This window comes from Nothoprocta perdicaria, unplaced genomic scaffold (genome assembly GCF_003342845.1).
Source record: "Nothoprocta perdicaria isolate Ctin4 unplaced genomic scaffold, notPer1 scaffold_22, whole genome shotgun sequence".
Taxonomy (NCBI): domain Eukaryota; kingdom Metazoa; phylum Chordata; class Aves; order Tinamiformes; family Tinamidae; genus Nothoprocta; species Nothoprocta perdicaria.
In genome coordinates, this window is record NW_020455415.1 from 4,305,789 (window position 1) to 4,327,811 (window position 22,023).

General features: G+C 44.7%; 1 long non-coding RNA gene across 1 annotated transcript; it reads left to right on the forward strand.

Annotated features, from left to right (window-relative positions):
• Nucleotides 1-1,141: 1,141 nt before the first annotated feature.
• Nucleotides 1,142-11,731, forward strand: LOC112946938. Its single transcript, XR_003249315.1, has 3 exons — nt 1,142-1,269; nt 7,493-7,619; nt 11,000-11,731. It is a non-coding gene; the product is annotated as an uncharacterized LOC112946938 (long non-coding RNA).
• Nucleotides 11,732-22,023: the final 10,292 nt, after the last annotated feature.

Here is a 22,023-nt window from a genome sequence, read left to right on the forward strand (position 1 = left end):
AACAAGGTGTTACATAACGCCGGTATTTTTAGCATGGCCAATTCTGCTCATCACCACTGGATGTGAAGGAGATAACAGAACCAAATTAACAATGCCGAATGACAGGTAATCCCTGGATCTCACTGGAACAGAAATGAGGAGCAGGAGCAAGTATAGCACTGAGTATACCCATGTTCAAGACCCCTGATGCTGTCAAGCTCTGAGGACAGTGTGCTGTGCACCAGCACCATCTCCGCCTCTCAGATTTCCTGTGCAGTTTTTCTACTTGACGCTCCTGACAGAAGCACTAGTTTAGCAATGCCGTTTTYACGTCTTGCCCTATTAGGCTAACGCTGGGAGACAGTCCATCATGACATAATCTGCTGAACATATTATCCTGGGTGATTTTATAAGGTGCTGCCTTGTTACATCTCATGGATGTGGCGTGTCGTCAGTCACTGTGCAATATCTGGAAGTTTGGAAAAAGATACTGCATTTTTGCTAGAAAAAATGTGCGATAAGACATTGCTATTGACAGAGAAGATAGTGGTAATGCTTTATGCTGATGGCAAATCCAGCGTGCAACATGCTCGGAGACATAAGGCTTCACAGTGCAAATAAAAGAGCTGGCTATGCACTCACAAGGGTTTCATAGATTACATCAAAATGATGAACCTCTCTTCACACCATAACGCCTGAGACCACAAAACACCACTGCAAAGGCGTGCGTATAGCACTAATTGGATCACGTAATTGAGTGGATGTKTTTCAAGCTGCAGTCCTCCCCATGCCGTGCCTCCCCAGAGAGAGGTGCCGAGTGCCATCTCCTCTCATTCCAGGCTATGGAAGGGCATCACAAGGCATTAGCAAATCCGTGGAACAGAGGTGTCTGTATGTATCAGCAAAACCTTCAACACAGCTATAAGGGAACTAAAGCTTTCCCAACTGGTAATCACTGTGTTCTTAGTGGCTGACAAGCTGTCAACATGTGAATAATTATCTAATTAACCTCAACTGAGCAGAAGCAGTGACGGGGAAGTGACGTGTTCCACCTGCTTTAATTGGATTCTCTCTACCTCCTAGTGGATTTTGGCAAATGAGAAGAGGGGAGACACCCTTATAATAATGTGTTAGTGATGCCAGAGAGACATCTCCCAGATAGTACCAAGCCTGGTACCACCTTCCACCATGTAGATAGTGCTACCATGATGCTGCACCCAGGTTCTTGGAGAAGAAGCTGCTGCAAATATTCACAGGACTCTGTGATTTGAGAGTGACGATAATGTCAAGGTAAGGAGAATGTGGCTGCTGAGAGCAAAATGATGTTCGGTGCTAACTCCGGCAATGACTTTGGAGTCTCGATAGATATCCCACAGTAAAGGAGTGTTTGCAGGGGTCCAGTAAATAGTTTCGTATGTCTTTTGTAGGGAATGCTTGCCGTGTGAAATGTAGCATGGCAGGAAGCATATAGGGGCTTTTTTGGAAGATAAGAAAGAGTTGGGCCATATACACAAAAATAGGTTTTATGAAGAAGAATCATCTGCTCTGGTGATTTGGGGAGCAACGGGTAGGAAAATGATCTGGCATAAATAGTAGCAGAAAACCATGGGTTTCCAAAAGGCTGAGGRCAAGTCTCAGCCATGTAGAAGAATGAGACCAGCTATATCCCAGACACATGAGGAAAAGGGAATCTGCCAGCCTCACATACATGCCGGATGTGAGAACTTGCAGGAAAGTGCAAATAGGAGATGACACAATGTGAGGCACAGTGATGATTTGGGAGGACAGTGAAGTGTGCAGAAATGGGGGATTGGCTGATTAGGAGATTGAAGGTAAGGTTGAGGTATATTGAAATCTCTGCTGTAGTAAAATTGCATTGGGAGAAGAAAACCTGGAGTAGGCCTGGAGGAGTTCCCTGAGCCATCGAGGGAGATGTTTGCAGAAATGCTGCACAAAGAAAGCAAAAACAAAGCAAAACAAACCTAGAAGAGTCTGAGGCATAAGGATTAAACCAAGCAGTGTCATGTTAGCAGAATCAAGGGAATAGTAGGTTGGAGCAAGCCACGTTTGTAGAAGCATAGGAAGTTTTGGGTGGAAAGGGATCTCTGGATGTGTCTAGGCCGATTCCCTGCTCTAAGGTAAGCCAACTTCAAAATCAGAGATGGTCGTTCAGGACTTTGCCCAGATAAGCTCTGAAAATTTTCTTGCACTTTTTCCTTGAAGTTCTCTAGAGACCTGTGGTTGTAGACTAAAATATATATATAATATATATTTTTTTCTCTCCCTACACATCAAGTTCTCCATCACTTTGACWTTGCTCTGTGGCTTGTTTTGGAACTGCAGGGGTAGTGTAACCCCAGAGTGTGTGATATAAAGCTTTTGCACCCCTTCCAGGCGGGGAAAGCCCAGCTCTGTGCTACAGCAGCAGGAACCTCGATGTGCGAGGTCAAATGTGCATGGATATGCTTGAAGGAGTGTGGTGGGAGACTGGACTTAATGAGATTGAGACCACAAGCCAGTGCTTACCAGCTCTAGTGACACTCATTATTACACAGTGCAGTGTATTGAGATAATTAAAGTGTTTCTTCCATGTTGTGATTAATTTCTCKTCTAATTAAGTGTGTTATATGGTTGTAGCTTGTTATTTGTGGGTAATTAGCAACTTTCCCTGACTCTATGTAATGTGCCATAGTTATATTGCACATGTTTCAATGGCAATATGGTCCTGCAAGTTCTCCTTCCTCCAGGACTCGCATGGAGGAACTCATTGGGGTCCCATCCTGCTGCTAAACTCTGGAGCTCTGGCAGAGCTGGGGTGCAGCAGGTTCACAGGGTGCTTTACCTTGCTACATGGTCAGCCTCAGCAGGACATAAACCACCTGGCAGATTTGGGGCTTCCTGTTACTGTGTGGGAACTCCTTGTCTCACAAAGTCTGTGCTGCCCAGACATCCTCCATCCTCCTCCCTCTGTTCTTGACTCGYGCTGATGTTGCAGAAATCCTGACTATTGGTCCCTGGGCAGCACAACAAGGCCCAAATCAATAGGCMCTTTTGAAAATTCAGGGTCTTCATCTGACTAAAATGTATGGTCCACTTGCCTTCTTCAAGACTTCTGAATCCTTTCCTGAAAGGAAGTTCACTGGTGATTCCTGGCAACACAGCATTTCACTTAGCTCCTGATTGCTAGTGCATTTGGATAAGGAGATCATGAGACTGTGCCATGGGCATTTTGAATACATCAACTGCATTGACAGCTGCAACATGTTCCTGTTCTCTGACTACTTTTTTTTTATTCTTGTAAAGTGAAACTCAGCTTTTCTCCCTCATTCTGGGCCCTTGGGAAGAGATGCAGATGGATGTATCCAGGCTGCCTGTCTAGCAAGCTACTTCAGAGTCCCTGCCCTGCTTCCAGCTCCCTTGCTGCTACCAGCTGTTTCTCTTTGGAAAAAAACYGTCTTTGGAATACATTTGCCTTGGTTGAGTGCACGCAGGACGAGGAGATGTTTGTGTCTAAAGAATGATCAGTCACTGCAAAGTTGGTGGTGACATTTCAAAAGAGTAGCTTGCAAAAACCCAGTGCTTGAAGCCTGGGGTTGAGTGACTGGGAAGCCACTGTTGAGTCTAGTTCTAAGTCTYTGTGACTACCTCTGTGCTCCCATGTAGTTCCATGTGGGGCTCAAGCACAAGCTGTGCAATCACGGGCTAGGTCCTACTCAATGCCTCAACCAAGAGCCAGTGTGGGTGCAAGCAGCTGCTACCTCTGTGCTGTGCAAACCCAAACACAGAACTGGGGATGGCTGGTGCTGTTTTGCCAGCAAAAGATCCTTCACCAAATTATCCTCAATTCACTGCCATTAAAACTCATTTGGTCCAAAAGAGAAGCCAGCTCTGTCCCTTCTGATTCTGCATATTTTGTCTGTTTTCTCTCCTTTAAATAGCTCAGAGCAGATAATGCAGCTATTTTTCTTCATTATCTGGCTCCAAATCTGTTATATGACAGYGTTTTGACCAGTCTTTTTGCCATTTTAGCTCTGAATGAACATGTCCATGTCATTAGCAGCAATGGGCAGGGTGTGTGAAAGGCGAGCACCAAGGGGCTGGGGGGAGGCTGGCCCTGCCAGACCATGAGATATGACAAGCTGGGCATGGAGCTGTTCCATATAGCCACATYCTGCTCTTTTCCAAGCATTTCTCCATGTTGTCATGAGTTTTCCTCCTGCTGTCCAGTGGTTTTGACCTCCTGGGAGGCCACACTGCCTGTTAGGCTTGGGAATGACAGGAGTGTATGAGAGCAGCATAGTCCCTCGTGCATGCTGTAGGTGATGTGGCTCTGAGAGCTTGATTCGGGGCATGGGCTGGAAATTCTCTTTTTCTCTCCTAGTTAGAACAAAGCTGAACTGTGGATAAATCTAGCTGGCCTGAGCCTCTTTCTGTCTTTTCCAGGTATACCTTCAAAACAGGTGGCTGGATGGATCTTACTGTCAGTGGGCATAGATTCCATTAGGTCTCTATCCAGAGGCTCACATCGTGCTTACCCATCAATGTGAAAAAGTTAAGAGAAAAAACCTTCATTTTTGGCCACATGTGACATCCCCTCGCCTCAAGCACAGTGACTAAACACTTCTAACAGTAAAATCACTGTTTGTGATAGCAAGCCAGGCACTCGCATTCAGGACACGAGTAGCCAGCCCTGCTTTGTACTGCTGACAGTGACTTTCTAGGCAGGAATTTCCATGGCAAATTTTTGTATTGGGTGAGGAGGGATGTGGAGGGCGTTTCTTGGTAGTCTGCGATTTCTTTCAGCTTTTTGTTCTTGTGTTGAGGAACCAAAGGTCCTAATCTTTCTTTTGCAGACCACGCACAACTTTGTAGGCTCTTCTCCAGACCCTTCACATTCGTCTCCCCTCCGAAGGAAATAATCGATCTTTTCAGTTTCTCTTCAAAGCACAAAGTTTCTGGACATTTATCTTCCTCTTTGTTTTTCTCTCAGAGCCACTTTTCATCTGGAGGCATTCCCTCTGGGAAGGGACCACCCATGCCATACACCACACTTTACCGAAGCCGCCTCCTTGGCTTGGATAATGACTTTTGCTTGCTCTAGGATTYGGCTGCCTCCTTTGAAACACAGCAAAAAGGCTTTTGCCTGCTTATATCCTCTCAGACTTTACCTGTTAGGCCCTTTGGAGTATTTATATCAGATAATKTTGGGTTACTTTGCACCCTTGGATATCACAGTAGATGCTTTTACAGCGGTGTGTTATTATTCCATTATTTTCAATAATAGATCAGTAATGGAACCATTACTCCACACAACTGCCAGCTAATTGCTATGCTGGTCTCACACTGGCTGAACTCCCCCTCTTCTTGACAGGTTGTTCTCGTACTCCTCTGTGGCTCTTTCCAAACACCCTTCTGGGGCTTCGGAGGAATTTGTGAAGCCCAAGTGGTTGTGGTATAGAGATGTTACAGAGATGCATAGAGAGATTAGCCATAAATGTCATGAGTCTGGGAGCACAAGAAAGAAAATTATCCTAAAACACAATGGCCTTGACATCTTTTATGGCCTTACCATAAAAGATGAAAATATTAACCAGGKGCTTGGAGAGCTCCATGAATATGTGTGTAATTCTAATAAGGTCAGTTCTAGCTATGGCTTGGGTTTTAGGGGTTAAACGTGGTGTCCCACTGCAATGTCATYGCAAGAAGCCAAAGCAATTCGAACGCATCCAGGTGATACTTGCCTCTGTAATGAAATTGCCCAACAATAGTTCTCTGATTTTCTTTATTTCTGTCATTTTTATTTATTGTTTTTATGGGGAGTTTACAGTAGAGGGGACAGTTACTCCTGAGAAGAGCTGGCACAGAACATTAGCTCCCACGCTGCCTCTCTTGCAAGTAAATAAAAACCACAATTTTTCATTTTTATTCCCTATCTTTTGTGGAGATGAAATAAACATTCCAGTAATGGCCCCCTATTAAAACAAATGTTTGTTTAGCTGAAAAGCTCAGCTTGGCAGCAGCAGGGAGAGGCACTTGGGAAGAGATGGCTTAAACATGCTGCTCGCTTTGCTGCGGTCTGGAGGTGCTGGAGAAGATGCTGGTCTCAGCTCTCCAAAGAGGTCAAGGCCCTCCCTGCCCTTGCTGTGACTCCAGCTCYGCTCTTTGCCAGCCTCTTCTTTCTCTGTGGGTTTAAGTGTTCACATCTCTTCTAAGGCAAATTAGGGGTGTTGACCTCTTCTTCTGTTGTAAAATGATGGAATTCTCCTGGATTGTGTTAGGAAGAGCATTGCCAATATTGAAGGATGTGGTCCTTCCTCTCTGCTCAGCCGTGATGAAGTCACATGTGTAGTGATGTGTCCAGTTCTGGTATTCCCAACACAGAGAGCTATTGGAGTCAGTCACTGAAAGGCTACCGTGGTGATTTCTCCTTGAAGATATTCCAAAGCCATCTGAATATGATCTTGGGCAACATGCTCTATACGAGTCTGCTTGAGCAGGAGGGGTTGGACTAGATGACCTTTAAAGGTCTCCACCAGCCTCAACTGCTTTGTGGTTCCATACTTCTGTGAAGTTCTCGGCCACTGCAACTGGCACATCAGAACTGCCAGATCCTTGTAGCTGCTCAATGTCTTCTGGGCAAACAGGCTCAGGAATGTGTCCTTACAGGAGCATCTAGCTCAAACTATGGGTGATCAGCCCAGGATCAATACAAAGTGGGATGGTCTACTGGCATCTAAAAGGGATCTTGACAAGGCTTTACTTTTCATTAGTGATCTGCAAGGGCATATGAAATCGCTGCTGCTAAAGCAAGTGACTGACACAGGTTACCTTGGCAATATCTGAAGAATAGTTAAGGACAGGCCTAAGGGAACAAATTGGATCCCGTAATAAGCTGGACTTAGTCAAAAGAGAGCTCAAAATGGGCTCCTGGGGAATCAGTGGCTCCAGAAAGGTTTTAGAGCCTCACTGAATAAGCAATTTACCATGGGTCCCTGATGTGGTGCTGTAAAAAGCAAGGCCATGCAGKCCACAGGCGCATAAACCCAAGAGCTGTAAAACTGGGACTGATGAGGCAATTTTCTCCTTTTAGTGGAAGGGATTAAATCAAGATGACAGGACAGGTATGTCAAAGCCAGAAGCCAGGTCCATGGGGAAGTTCAAGTGTAGATTCTCCAGGAAATTAGGGAAGTGATGCAGGAGAAAGGACAGTGTATGGGTTTTGGCACAGCAGATATGATGGAGGGTCTGTTAGTCCAGCATCCTACTTACTACAAAGCCAGAGAATAAGTCCTAATGACACCTGCTTGGAGGTGAAATGCTGTGCCAGAGCTACCACGCASTTTATAGACGACCTTCATCCCTTAAGTGGCTGAAAGAGACTTAAAAGGTGAAGCCAAATTACATATTTCAGTGCACAAGGAGGGACTATTTTGTATAAACCTYATCTATTTGGAGCTACAGTTTATCATGCCAGGACGATACTGAATGTGATGCTTTCAATCTGAAAACACAGCTCTGTGATGTGCTGGGTTTATGGGACCTTGCTGGAAAGGCTGCAGTCCTGCTGGAAGGTCAGAGCTGSTGCTTGGAGCCCATCACCCAAGTCCTTCCTACATGTGAGGCTACATCCCTGTCTGCCGGTAAGTTCCTGAYTGAATTCTCCCTTTTAATTTAAAAATACGGATGCCTGGAGAGGTGTATGTGGTTTCAAGGAATCCTTCAAGTGAAAAACTGCTAGGTAGATAAGTGGTTTGAAATGGCTGGAAATGGAATGGTTTGAAATGGMAAAAGTCAAGACTTGAGTCTTGGGAAGAGAGTTTCTAGTGTCTATGTATTTAACAAATGGYTGAAAAGTACTTCAAAGATTTAAAAGTTGAAACTAAAACAAAGCTATTTGAAGCTATGTGTGTGTATATATATGCATACATAAATATTTACATATATATAATTTCTTTTCCCTTGGATACTCTTTTTTAACTTTTTCCTTTGGTTTTGGAAGAAGATTTTACTTTTTTTTTAAATGTTTTGGAAATGAGGAAATAGTTTTCTCAACTTTTCAGCTGCTGGGGTTACAGGTAAGGAAACTGGCACAAGGTTTTGAAGTGTCTTAAAAACAGTAATGATAAAAAGTACTTGTGCTAATATTTATGTGCTATGGGCTGTTCTACCGCAAAACAATAGTCTTTCTGTGACATAAATGTGTCCAAAATAAAGGATTGCACAACAGTAGTACAAATACGTGGYTCATTTGCAATTACTAACATAAGGGATGTGTTTTATAGCACAGCACTGAGAAATCTTAGCTGCAATGTTGTTTCCTTTCTGGCTAATTCTTAAAGACATTAATCTTAACAGACTTTTATGATCAACTAATCTGACCTCCTGGGTAAGGCAGGGTGATAAATCATTCATGAACAAACTCTGCTTTTCCTTGAATGCTTTAGTTAAGTTGTTATTTACTGAAGAGCTTCAATCCCCAGGGCCCAGCTGTTATTTTATTTATTTTATTATTTTTTTTCCCCAACACTATTTATCTGAGATTCACTAGTCCTGATTTGTGCTGGCGGAGTCACACGAGGCAGAAACTTTGGAAAGAACACTGTAACTGCTAGCCCAAAATGCATTTTGGTCATTGTGGGGAATTAACTTTCTGCCCAATGGTGACTTCTGCTTCATTTGCAAAGCATTGGATTCGAGCAAGCATTTTTCAAAAGCATCGGGCAGTTTCCTTGTAGCTAACATAGACCTTGAACCAGAGACACCAAGCTCTGTATCTTCAGGCATGGCAATAGCAGCTTYTCACTCATCCTCTTTTCTTCCTTGTTCTTATATGCTCCACTTTCTTGCTCTCCCTGCTCCTGGCGCTCCACACATTTTCTTCGGGGCTTCCTGCCCTCTTGCTTTGTGCTGCTTTACCCCACCCTATATCTCTGCCTCAGTTGTTTTAGGAAGACTCTTTATGTGCTTGGTCCTGAACCAGATCATGATGAAGCGGAGATGCCTTTGCTGCCCCACTGAAAAGGGATGCCCTTGTAAGCTGGATGGAGATGCTAAATAGACTCTCGCAAGAGACCAGCAAAAGCTGACTAGCAGTAGGAGACTTCCTAACAAGATCATTGCTTTGGAAAGGGTTGTCTTTACAGGTGCAAAGACCATTGGAGAGTGTTCTCAGCTTAACTGCATGAAGATCTCATGCTCTCTTCCTCAAACTTCTCATTCTCTCTCTTTCTCATCCTCTGACTCCTTTCTTTTGGTCCTCTGAGTTAAATCCACTTCTCTGCCAAAATTGTCCATTTAAACCGCAGTTGACATCATGAGACAAGGACTGGCCCAACACTCCTTCTCCCCCGTGCACTGGAAATGACAGCTGATCACATATTCCAAATGCTTCATTCCCCTTCAGTATTCATTTTCTTGCRCAGGAACATTCATCCTTCTGCATCTATGCTGCATACCAAACATGCTGTTTCTGTCCCCAATGTATTCAGTTCAAGGTCTTTTCTTTAATAGCTGTGGTTTCACCTTTTCAAAATAATTCCAAAGAGATCTTGCTGATGACTCRGGAGGTACAAGGAATGGTGCATGGCAGTGTCATCATGGATATGAATCTTAATGGCTACCCAAACACCTTCAGATGAATCTAAGAAAGGAGATAGTAACAGTGTGCCAGAATATACCTCTCCCTGTTAAGCCATTAATCCCGGGCACACTCGGAGATTTAAATGAGACCGGTCTAATTAAAGCCAATATAAATAGGAGATCCATCTCCTAATATATGACTGATTAATAATATATTGCACTCTGGCAACAAAGAGCTGTAAATTACGCAGGCGGTGGCACAGCCGCCAGCCTGCTGCGTGCCATGCTAAGGGCTGCCATTATCGGCTGCCTTCTAAATCATGTCTGCTTGGGTTCATCTCCAACAGACTAGAAAGACTTAATTCTCTCAGTTCAATAAATTATGTGTCTGTATTAAACACAGCAAGTAATTCATTGCCTCCTGTGTAACCAGTAGCTCCAAAATTGTCATTTAAAGATATTTATGGGGGAATGATTCTCTTAAGTGTTAGGGATGGTAATGTAGTCTTTCATTTTTGAATYGCTGATTAAAGACTAGCCCAGCTTAAAATTTGGATGTTAATTAGATGAAGTAATCRCCACTTCATGTCTCTTTAGTCTCTAATGTGAAAGAAAACAATAATTTTGTTTTGGATCCTGGTGGACAGATGTCCACAGCACTTGGCTGTAATTGGCCCCAACCATAGTGAAGATGGGGACTAAATAGAGACTGAATTTCAAGGCTGCTTTTCACATTCATCCAGTTATGAGAAGTTCATTGCCCAGCTCTAGTGAGCCTTAGATCACCCCATCTCCTGGGGGATAGTGGAACCCTCATTAATAAATAACAAATTTCWAATGATGTAAATTAGCATGGAAGCCAAGCAAGAGGAGTGAGTTAGGTAGAGATACTTGCCTCTGCCGTGAGAGAAATCAAGCCTGAAAGCCCCACTGACCCTATGGTAAACTGAGGAATGTGCAGGCACATGTCAAAAAAGTGTGTGACAGGTCTACAAAGATCTGCAATTGTTTAATGAACAATAAATGGGCCATCTTAGTATAGGCCTGGGGAAATGGCATTTGATATCAGCCTTGCTAAGCAGGGAACAAGGTCTGACTGGTGAGACTGTATGCAGAAAGGACACTGTAACACATAAACAACTTTTTTCTTCCTCCATGTCCAGCTTTGTGAGAGCAGTCGTCATAACAGAGACAGTATGAATTCTAAATTGAATGAATTCAAAACCCTTCACTTGGTTCTACTGTGAAAATTTCCAAGAGATGCCCTGGAAGTGCTAAGGACCAAGTGCACCTCTTCTTGCTTAAAGCCAGGTAGAATCAGAGCAGCTCAAATCTACCCTCAGGAGGCAGTGAAAGGTTTTGGGTGCAGGAGGATTCCCAATGAGTACAGTGGTGATTAATCGGCTCTTAATCACTTGGTCTCTTCTCCACCCTCCTACAGACTTGCCATCCTCCTTGAGGAACACCCTACCTGCAAGTTAGGCTAATGCCATGTCTCAAGAGAACAGTAAAGATCTACCATAACTTTTTTTTATCTGCTGTGCACCAGACTTGACAATGTCTCAAGAGCAGGCTACAGAAGAACAATGTGTCCCCCCRCCAAAGAAATATGGTAATGTCTACGAAATATCTATGATTTCCACCTTGCGGAAATAGTGTGGCTGGAGCCATTGCCATCGGGGTCCTTCTTGCCCCAGATGTAGCAACTCCTCCTTCGCCTGCCTTCAAAGAGGTTTTGTGCCATCGCSAAGTCTCCAATTTGGAGAGTTCCACACTTGCTTTACACCAAAGCACAGAGGAAACATCAGCAATCTGGGTTGCCATGGTCTATTTGGAATCAGTTCACATTTTATGTGATGGGTTGTCCTGCACATTCTCTTTTTAATTCCATAAAAGTCACWTGGATGCTATCAAAGCATCTTGCTGATAAGGAAGAATCAAAAGATCCTTCTGATCCATAGAATTTACACCCTTAACTGTTTGTGCCTAGAGAGACACAGGGTGAATGCTGTTTCCCACAGCATGTGCACAGCAAAGGAGGCTGGCTGTGAAACTAATGCTGCTTTTAAGGAAGATTATGCTCCAGCTGTAGGCTAACAGCTCTTGGCTTGGTGATAACCAGAGTATTGTAAATAATAGCAGATTAGCAAGTCTGTTAATGCTTCAGACTCCTCTGATATGTTTGGTAATGTCTGCAAATGAGCTGTACTCAAGTGTTTAACAACATCAAGTTGCAAATGTCACTAACAAAAGAAATCTAAATCTTTAACTGATTATAAAAGCTTTTAAAATTGCAGTGCTCCTGCTCACAGCAATTCAGAGTAGCATAAATATGACACAATTTATCTTCATACTTTGCCCTTCATTTGGAGCGTGATAAAGTCTGYATGGTTTAGTGCAGAAAGTGCAAGGGGAGGAAATAATTAAAGAGAAATTCAGAGGAAAGAGGCATGTGGCATCTCTGGGAGAAAGGTGGCTCCTGTGAAAAGGAGGTCTGAGCTGTTTAGAGGAGGGGGAAGCACCAGGACCAGAGGAGTAGAGTGAGAATAAGGAGCTGTTATGGAGGAGGTGGTATTGTAGAAGAATAAAAACAAAGATGGTCTAAACACCTAAAGAGTTGTCTGCTCATTCTGGTCCTACATGCTGACCACAAATTTTCAGACCAAAGGCTCTCTGTCAAGCATAGCAATAASAGTGCAGAGGAAAAGGACCATGTCCAAAGTGAGATCAATCTTCTCCCAGAGAAGACTTCCAAGGTGGGAAGGCAGATCCCACTCCAGAGGTTGCCATCTACCTCCACCCTCTGRGAGAAGAGGCTTAGAGACATAACACCATGTTATTGATTTTATAGGATGGAGATGGTTCAGCAGGTTCTGGACAGGGCAGAAAGTCCCTGCAACAAATTATTACCGAGGCAGTCGCAGGGCTTTGTGACTTGAATGTTTGCACTGTTGTGGTGTCTCTTTGCTCAATTAAAGATCAGGACTCTACTCAATTGCTTGTTGTATAGTTGGATGGAGTAGTTTTCCTTGGACTGCTGAGCACTGGTCTCCCAGCATGTGAGAGAGTCACAGAGACGCTGTTCTGGCATCAAAACCCCAGAGATTGCAGCAAAGAGAAAACAAGATTTGCTTCTGACCCAGTGACAGTGCTTCTACATTCAGATTTACAGAATTACACACAGATTCACATCAGAGACTAACGGCAGCAGTTTCTAGGAAACATCAGTACGTAATAAGGAGAGATAAGTCAAGCTCCTCATCCTCCTTTACCCACTGTGTGGTAGTGAAAGAGCTTTCTGCACTGGCTGGGCCTTTCAGTTGGGTCAACAACTTCTTCAGGCAACTTCTGCTGGATCCTCTAAAAGATTAAAGATGTTGACAGTGCTGAAGTGTACTGCAGTGCCTGGAAGGGAAATCTGTGACATATTAGATCTGGCATTGGATTTCATATCCCTTCTGGGTTCTGCTACTAATTTGTTTCCTGTCTCCGGGTATCTCATGAGGATGGGTCATCAATGGTGGCATGTGAGTCAGCACTCTGCCCTTGCAGTGCTGAAGACTAATGGCATAGTGAGTTGCGTTAGCAAGACCATAGCTAGCAGCCTGGAGGAAGTGATTATTCCTTTTTATAGGGTGCTTGTGAGACCACATCTGGCTGAAGTGCCCAATTTGGGGCTGTTGGAGTAATATCAATGTCTTGGAGTGACTGCAGGAAGGGGACACCGAGACACTCTGAAGACCAGAGCATTATACCTGGAAAGGCTGAGGGAGATGCGTTTGTTCAGCGTGGAGAAGAGGAGGTCCAGGGGGATTTAATAGCATCTCTTACCCCCCAGAGGGAGTTTAGAGAGAAGAGACGGTCACACTCTAACTTTCACAGTGACAGGCTGAGAGGTAATGGGCACAAGTTGCACAGCTCTGACTAAATACAATATAAGAAAAAAAAGTCATGCCAAGAGTGTTCAAATATTAGAACAGGAGCCCAGAGAGGTGAAGGAATCTCTGATCTTGGGCACAATAAATCTCAGCTGGACAAGACTCTTAACTTTGAAGTCTGCACTGCTCTGACCGTAACAATGGATGAGAKATCTCCAGAAAGTCCTTCCCAAACGGAAAAATAAATGGAGCCAGCTTAGTCCTAGAAGGGGAGACAGTGGGGACATTTTCTACTTTCCTGAATAAGGAGAACCAGGTACAACTTGAATTACCTCCTTGGAGACAGCAGCTAGTGGCACAGGAGCGATTTCACAGACTGAGCATGTCATGTTCATAAATGACTCGCGACAGCCCCATGTCCTTCACACCCGGCTCTGCTGCTGTGGCTAAAAGTATCCCCAGGCTGAGACAGAGATGGGTGTCAGCCCAAATCAACAACTGGCAAAGGAGGGCCCAGAGAAGAGCCACAGCTCCTCTCCATCCATCACACACCGGAGGGACTCTGCAACGTCAATAAATCTCGGTGGCGGAAATGCAAGCTCTGACAGTAAGTGGAGACTGGAGTTAATGAATGGGAAGCAGCATTCAAGATATTTCAATGGCCATTTGAGGAGTCAGGAAACACTGGGACTATTAATTGAAAATAACTGTAGAAAAAAAAAACAGTTAATTCTTATTAAACTCTCACAGTGACATTTTCTCAAGTGGAAATTAAACSGGATTAAGGTGAGCCTCCTCATATTCTCTCTGCTGTGATCAAGCATATTTTAAGTCAAAGGCCCTGGACTATCTTAAATTCAAGGAAATGAGCTGGACGCACTTTTGCATCTTTCCCTGTCCGCATCCTGCTGCTCCGGCAACCAGGCTGAGCTGGAGATACTGAGATGCTCAGCAAACAGAGATGATCTTGCCTCCTCTGAGCCCTGGCATCTCGCCTGCATTTGTAAACACAGCCTGAAACGGGAGGAACAAGACAATTCTTAGTGACAGAAATCCTAAATAAAAGACAAAATGGGAGTGCTTGCCCAGAGCTCCTGCAGGTCAGGCTCTCTGGCCACCCTCTGGATTAGCAGCAAGACGTGGTCATCACACATCGAGAGAGGATGTCCATGCAGTGAGGTGTAATTTCAKCTGTGTGCCACATCTGCAGCTCCATCCGTGTGACAGCATGCACACTTTCTCATCCTCTGCTGCTTTGTTCCTGGGGCAATTCCCACTGGCAGCAGTGATGAGGCAAAACGATCCCAGTGCAGGTATTTATATCACAAGCATTTCAGCCACTGGCAGAATTACATCCCAAAGGCCTTATACTCCCTACTTGGAGAGGTTCTGTGAGAAGGACTTGGCCCATATGGACCAGAAAAATTTGAGARGTTTCCAAACCCTTTGTTTTCCAAACTCTTTTTGCTCCAAGGGTTGCTCTGTGAAGGAGAGCTCTGTGTCCCTCCTTTTACCTCCTTCCTGGCAAGCCTGTGATTTACTGGAAAACTCTTCTACCTCCTTTCAGCCACTTCATTCCTGTTAATATCAAGCAAGCAAAGTGACACGAATTTGCTGCCAGCTCTAGCAAGTTTCCCTGTTTTTTTAAGAGTCCTGATGTAACAAATTTTTTAAGAGTCCTAATGTAACTAAACTCAATTTGCAGTGTCATTGTATAAAACAGTAGGTCTGTATTGGTCCAGACCTTTTCTCATCCCCACTTATTAGAGAAATTGGGTTCTTGTGCCTGACTGTATGAGTTGCAATATGCCTTACTGTCTCCCCTGGCCGAGTGCTTGTAGSTCAGCACCAAACCCACAGGTTGGGTTTGTCTCCCCCATGGCTCCTCTGGAAGTCAGACTTGAGGCTGCAGTCCCAAGCCTTAACTGATGTTGACAATGTGGAAGTGCAGCACAGGAGGCTTCTGAAAGGCTGACAGTCCTTCTGTCCATCCTAGAGGAAGATCATCTCCATCTAAGGAGTCAGCAGGTTCAAGGAAGAGAAAAAGAGCATGGAAGAGTTGCAGAGAAGGGGTGCAGGAWTTGTGGTGAGCAGCCAGACATCTGCTGAGGAAATGATTCCTCCCTTCCTCAACAAGTGAGAGCTGAGAGAGCTCTGATTGCTCTGTGTGGATGCAATAGGTGAAGCGTTGGCAGGGAGCATAGGCTGTTGTTGCAAAGGAAGCTAGAAGGGGAGCACTGCCTTATCAACAAAGAACTGCTGGAAACTAGAAATTAGTTCCTGACCATTAAGACTGGAGAGCTCTTGTAGGAATAATTTGAACAGAAACCTGACTTTTTTTATGATTGTGCTTGTTAAGTTTCTGAAAGAGGTTGTATGACACATTGCCCAACACTTGAAGAACATGCCACCCACTGACCCCTTTTAGTGTAAGGTTCCTCTGCTCCTCACTCATCTTCCAGGTCTGTCCATCTCCTGCTTTCATCCAGTGTGCCATTCAATTAATTAAATACTCTCTCCTACAAAATGCTGGCTGAGGGTGACACACGTTTAATGAACAGCTGCAGGTCCCTAATCACATTGGCAATTAGGAATGTAATTAGAGCACTTGCAAATGGTTTTAATGCTGATAAAACATGACAGAATAGAGTATTTTCACTCAATGTCAGCTGCTAGACAATCTGTTATTCATCTAATAGCAATTTAATTACAAATTCCTTCACTGCCTTTGTGCCCAATTGCTCTGGTCCATGGCTTGACTGGGCGGCTCTTGGATTTAAGAGTAATGCTACCTGCTGTCATCAGTCTGCAGCTGTGGCTGATTGAAGGCAACTGCATTGCATTGACCGGTGTGGTCAACAGGCATGAGATTTATCTCCATCAATTTGTTCCCTTTAATCCCCTTTAAAAGGGATTAAGGGTGAAACCCATGTTAAACACAGCACTGTGATGTCTATGGGAAGAACTGAGGGCTCCTCTTGGAAGCTGGCAGATAAGCTGAGCATGCAGACTGGAGAAAGTGGCCTCTGAGAGACCATGTCCTGTGAAGGTARGCAGAAAGAAGCTGACTTTGAGCTTTGTTTGTGAGTCTGGAACAGAAATTTCCTGCAGCTCTCCAAGGAAAATTGCACAGAGCAACATGCTGAAGGGAATGAAGAGGCTGTTGATTAGAGATACAAAACACAGTGATGTCTGGAGAAGAGCAGCCTTCCTTTGGCTTTCCTCAAAGGATTTGATATAGCAGAGACAGCCTTACAGTGATTTCAGCTGGGGAGTGAATGTTGAGCAGAAGGGAGGCCGAGCCTTTGTGGAGGCCTGAGCACCRATGGAAAGGTGCTTCTTGGTCTCCTGGAAAGACGTTGCCTTGCATTTGTGTAGTCACTGTGTGCTGCCAAGATGAAGTAACATCCTAATTTCCTCATCAACAGCACTTCCCCCCTCAGTTCTCAAGGTACTCTGTAAATGTTAAGAGTGTGTTTAATTCATTATCAGCTAGAGCAGTATTAAGAAGCTCGTTTTACAAATGAAGACGCTGTTCAAGATAAATTATTCATCTCCAGGTTGCAGATTGAGATAGTTGGGAACAGAGCTGAGGGATTTAATGAAAAGCAAAGGGCAAAGGTCTGACAAGTGATTGCCACATTTCAGGTATTTAAAAATATCAGAGCCTAAGTGTCATCCAAGTTGGGGAAATCAGCTTAAAGTAGTGATGTCTCCTTGTAACACTGATAAACTCGGTGGCTGAATTCACAGCTCTGACAGGCTGTGCAAGGAATCTTGCAGGTAGCTTCTCTGCTGCTTTCAAAATTCATGCCTGGTGCTTAATTGGACTAACAAATATGGGAAAGATGCACCACAGCTACCTGGCACAGCGGGCTGTCTTCATCTGCAAAATGCCAATGGGGCAGCCAGCTCGGATGGTACTGGGGCAACCTGCTGTTATGCTCTGACAGTGCCGGCCATCCCGGGGCTTTTTATTCCTTGTCAATCCCCTCCTTCCTCCCTTCCCTGCCCCGGGCAGATCCGCAGTGGCTCTGGTAGTTCCAGGTAACTAATGAACCATTGCTACTGCAAAAGCACCTGCATGTTAAAAGCAAGATAATGATGGAGCTGTCAGGCACGCAGGCAAAAGCAGGGGATAGATCCCAGTCCCGTCCTGCTGCATTGAGGTGATCAAAGCCAGTGCTGCAAGCTGAGGCAGCATGTTCACTGTCAAGGAGTGAGCTGTAATGAGGATTTTTCACAAAGACAGAGCGTGCAAAGAGAATCCCTAGAAAAATATTTCAGCCTGGTTATCTCACTATATTAGAAGGGGCCCATTCAAGCAGCAGGTGCTTCATCCAGGAAAGCAGAGGCATCTCAGAAATGGGAGAACGGTGTCTACGTGATGAGAAGGGACTTGGCTCAGAATAACTGAGAAGTAGGATGAAAGATGTATTTTTGAGGCTTTGAGAGATCAGGATGGGAGACCACAGACATCTGTGCTCTGGGGCCTACTCGGAGTAGCATCCATACTAACTGGTACAGAAGTGCCTTCTGCTTTTCTAATGACCCTTTCTCTTGTGCCTGGARAACAGAGCTTGGGCAGAACTGGGTCCCACTGTGCTGCATGACACTTGGGCATGTCTGGGAAGCCCACCTGCTTGCTCCTGGTGGGAGTTGTGAAGAAGAAACCCTGAGATTTGCTGTTGGGGTCCCAACTGGCCACCTCTTCTCAATGCTGACTCCTTGGTTGTGAAGTCCAGCTGAATGTCTACTATTAAATCTCTCGAAGCACTTGCCTCCTCCAGTCCCTTTGTTGACCCAGTTCTTTCTGGTTGCTATGGAGAATTGGACTCATTTCCATTTAGCAGCTTTCGAGCTGCTCTTGTCTTGACTGYGTGGACCTGCTCTTGAGTGCTGATGTTGCAACCAGACCTCATGGGAGATTCACAGCAGACATGCTCATGAGGCAGCTTGGCTTTGCAGATGCTACTGAGCACATGGAGGAAAGCTCCTCTCTGCCCCTCCTCCAGGTATGTATCCTCCAGCATGGGTGGGTTTTCTGTTAGAATCCTTAACACAGGTTGGATCCTGGAGTGCTGCCTGCATTGAGGTATCCCCACTAGCCCCACGTCCTTCCCTGCCAGTCTCAGGTTCTTTTCTCCAGATGTTGGTTCACACTGGTGGTAACTTAGACTTGCTGTGCTCGTCTTCCCTAGATGGGTGGGTGGCTTCACTCAGAGCCCACAAACCCTCAACTTTCTCGATTAACAGGCAATTTTCCCCACTGAGCTGAGCTTAAATAGTAAAGTTTTTCTTGGTATTTTCACAGATGCAGAGAGAGGTCAGTCCATAGCCACATCAAGAGAATATTTCTACAGCATGTTAAGGGATGCATTGAYAGGGCTAATGATCAAGACTTGACAGTTCTGGGTACTGATTCTCAAGATGTGTATTAAAAAACTATATTATATGAYGAAGGATTAATTTGAGGCCAGCTCAGACATGTAGAAGAGCACGATAAACCATTTGTYCCATGCAGGTGATCCCTGGCACTGTCATATCCTTCTCCCGATATATCACTAGTTCCCCCAAGCCTATGGAATAGCTTGAAAAAGTCCTTCTCCCGCCTCCAAGTATCCTCTGCCTTCCTCTGCCAGAGAGCTGAACCGAAAATGGGATCTGTGCTGGAACGCAGTGAGGGGAGGTTGCTGCTTCAGACGTTCCCGTAGCTGCCTTCATTACGCTAGCAGTCTGCAGCACAATCCTTGCCCCGTTGGCAGACTGAAGGAAGCAATTTCTTGTTTGAGTTGCTGCTTGTGTGACAGCGAAGTCTCCCRTGTTTAAAAGCAGATTCCTGGAAAGCAGCAGTAAAGCTGATTTCATCTTGCTCGGTGACGTCTTTCTCCTCCTATGAAGCAACCTGCYATGTCAGTAATGGGTTTAAACTGCATTTCACAAGTGCCCACCAAAAACAGATCGTTTCCTTAGAACCCAGAGGTTAATGGAGGAAGGCTCCAAATAAATAACGAGGAAAGAAGAAAAGCTCTTAACTGCTCTCAGCTGTTAATAAAAAAGAGTAAAGATGACCAGCTATTACAATGTCTTTGCAGGGTGAAGTCTCCTTTGGCTTTGCAGAAATGTGGATAGAGCGCACGCGGCCATATCCAGTTTGCTATAGGGCCTGGAAAGAACATCCTCATGCTGTGGATGGATGTCCTGGTTACCCTGGGGAGCTGGCTGAGGACAGAATGAAGCAGGGAGGAGGAGGATATCAGGACAGATGTGCTCCAAGGGCCCTGGGCATGGCCAGGAGACATGGGAGAAGACCTTGTCATTGTTTTGTCCGGGACAGATGTCCTTTTTCTCCACACTAACCCCTACTCCCAGTGTGATGCAGTGAAATTCTGATCCATCTGAGTGCTTAGATCTGCTCTGCAGCACTGCAGACTTTTCTGACCCTCTTAGACAACATCCATGCCCAAGAGGAGCCAATCCTCTCTCTGGCTTTTCTCCATACATTGCATTTCCCTTGTGGGAGCTCTCAGCCTCTGTTTTGCCTCATCCAGCGACCTCTACAAACTTGAAAAAAAATCTCTATTTCTGCGAGTCCTGTTGTTATGTTCGAGGGGAAAAAGCAGGAGGTTTTTGCCCCCAAACCTGAAATTATTCAGTGGTAGGTTTGAAACAAGCATAAGGAAGTATATATTTTTTAATGATGCTTAATATTTCATGGACATTGCTGCTGTAAGATGAAAGCAGGCTTGTTAGGCTCGCTGGTTCCARGTTACAAATGTCAGAAAATGCCACTTCCACATGCACAGTCATCCCCAGCGGTCACTGTGGGATAAGCATTAAACACCGCTCCCTGAAAGTGTTAATAGCTCGGAGAAACACAGCCCCGCACGTTGCCCGACACTTTTGACAAGGATCCCATTAATCTCTCTGTGCTCATGTGCCAGCCCTCTGCAGAATGGAGATAATACTGCTGCCTCTCACGGGAGCGCTGGAAATACAGCAGTGTTTGTGAATTCCAGGGCTGCTGCAGTGACTAACACCATGTTCCCCTGTGTAGAGTTCAGGAAAATTTAAATCTTGCTCTTCTTGTGCCCCCACTGTCCCTTGGATGCTCAGCCTTGGCTCTATGGCTTGGGGTCTTTTTTGCTCCGGTCACCTGGGCTTGTGTTGCCTTGGGCTTTTCGTGAGTGTTTTAGGATCTATGTTGGGACTAATGGGAAATSCTCTGAATGTCTGTGGACATTTTGATACTAATGAACAATCCCCAGACATTACTTGCTGGTATGTCAGATATGGTTTTAAAAATGTTTATCTGGGTGTGTTACTAAAAGGAGATTTTGAATATGGTATGTGACAAATTCTTGAGGCTCAACTGAGGGCTCCATCATGCCTCAAGAACAGGAGCCTGAGATACTGTGTATGCCATGGATTTGTCCCATAATAAAAGCAGATATTTGACATCGAGGCTGGTTTCCATGTGCTGCCATTTAATGTTTAATGGGAAAGAGCCTTGAGCAAAGAAATAAAGTATGAAATATTTAATTTTATAGTTTGAGTTTGCACCATATGTTTCCCCTTTATAAATATTTTAAAACACTTCTGCTCACCAAACATGGGCTGTGTGTTCTGCGGGCTTGTGGGTCTTGGCCTAACCTTCCACACTCTTTCTTATTTTGSCCAGGTCTTGGTCAAGTTTTGAGTCACTTCCCTCCAATTAACTGTCTTTGACATGGAGAGCGAGAAAGGTGCCAGAGGAAAGTTCTGGGAAAGCTCAGGCCAGCACCAAGTTAATCAATGGGAGACAGACCCAAACTCAGGGATTTCTCCAGCAGAGACTCAGCTGGGATGTCTTTCCATGCCCATCTTGTGTTACCTCTCTATTGACAAAGGCCTGTTCTTTGGTGCTGCTTATTTATTGATATGGTCATATCTGACTCTGTAATCCTGAGTCAGACTACCTCATTTCTTGCATTGAAGAGGGCTGTGGAAGGTGGTTGAGATGCCTGGGTCCATTCTCAGTTGAGAAAGCTTTTGCTGAGGTATTGAGCCAAAATTCAGGGTAAAGGTTTTGTGTAAAATAGAGGTGGAGGGGAGTAAGTGGGGCTGTTCCTGTGGGACACACAAACACCTTTGGAGAAAGATACAGCCCAGTGACAGTGGAAGACTTGGAGAATGCCAACCATGATGGCCCAAGAGGGCATGTGGAGCACCAGAGATGTCCCTAACTGCCAAATCTCCAACACACACAGACATATCCGGTAACGTATATATATTATATTATATTTATATATATATACACATTAACAAAGAAGTTGCAAAATAAAAACAAACAAAAACCAAAACAAAAAAAAAAAAAAGAAAAAACATAAAAGGAGAAGCAACCCCCCTCCCCAAACCAAACCGAATATGTTACATATGGAAGAGAAGAATATGACAGGTTGCACGGTAACCAGAATTTCACCACATCCCAAGCTTATACAATGGAGTCACTATGAGAAGAACAGTGAGCAGCAGCCCCAGGCCCTGCAGGGAGCAGAACTGTGATGGTCCTGCGGCCTCCATGGAGGGCCAGAGCCACCAGGGCTGC